This window comes from Cynara cardunculus (assembly GCF_001531365.2).
Source record: "Cynara cardunculus var. scolymus isolate 2C chromosome LG 16, CcrdV1, whole genome shotgun sequence".
Lineage (NCBI taxonomy): Eukaryota > Viridiplantae > Streptophyta > Magnoliopsida > Asterales > Asteraceae > Cynara > Cynara cardunculus.
This window is the reverse complement of record NC_037543.1, coordinates 4621503-4622216: the sequence shown is the minus strand read 5'-3', so window position 1 is coordinate 4622216 and position 714 is coordinate 4621503.

Genomic DNA, 714 nt, shown 5'->3' with positions numbered 1-714 from the left:
TGAAGTATCGTTGTCTCTGAATGAATTTCAAAACAAGTTCATCAGCGATCACTGAACAAGCTCAGTGTATGATCGCTGGAACTGAAATTACAGATACATAAATACATCGAAAGGAAAAAGGGATTATCAACAAATCAATGAGAGAGAGGATCAACAGTAAGCACTTACAAAGTAAGCGTTTAGTAAACGACCATTTAGTCACAATTAAACAATGAAATTTGTCGAATCCTTATACTTATATTGGTTGTGTGTTTCACTAAAATGCTTTATCTTGAGACTTATTTTAGAAAAAAAAATTACATTTTAGCATAAATTAATTAAATGACGAATAATTTGACGATTGTTTTGGAAGTTTGTTATGTTAGAACCTCAAGTGTTGTATATGATATAAAATTCCGTTACAGTAATTGAGAACTTGAATTCAATTTGTAATGGTTAATTGTTAACACTGAAACGAAACTTGACCAATCGATTTGGTACGTATTTAAGATGCACAGATGGTGGATATATACCTTGCTGTCTTGAACTCGTAGGAGGATCACTACACTTGACAAGGAGCGTTATCGGGCCATAATCTCAATTGAGTTTTATGTTATATTTTGAGTTAAATGCTATGTTCGATTTTTCTCGTATCTGTTTTCTATGGGACATATTGCATGCTATTATGAAAGATTTGGTGCATGCAAGTAGGGGTGCTCAAAACCCCGACCAACC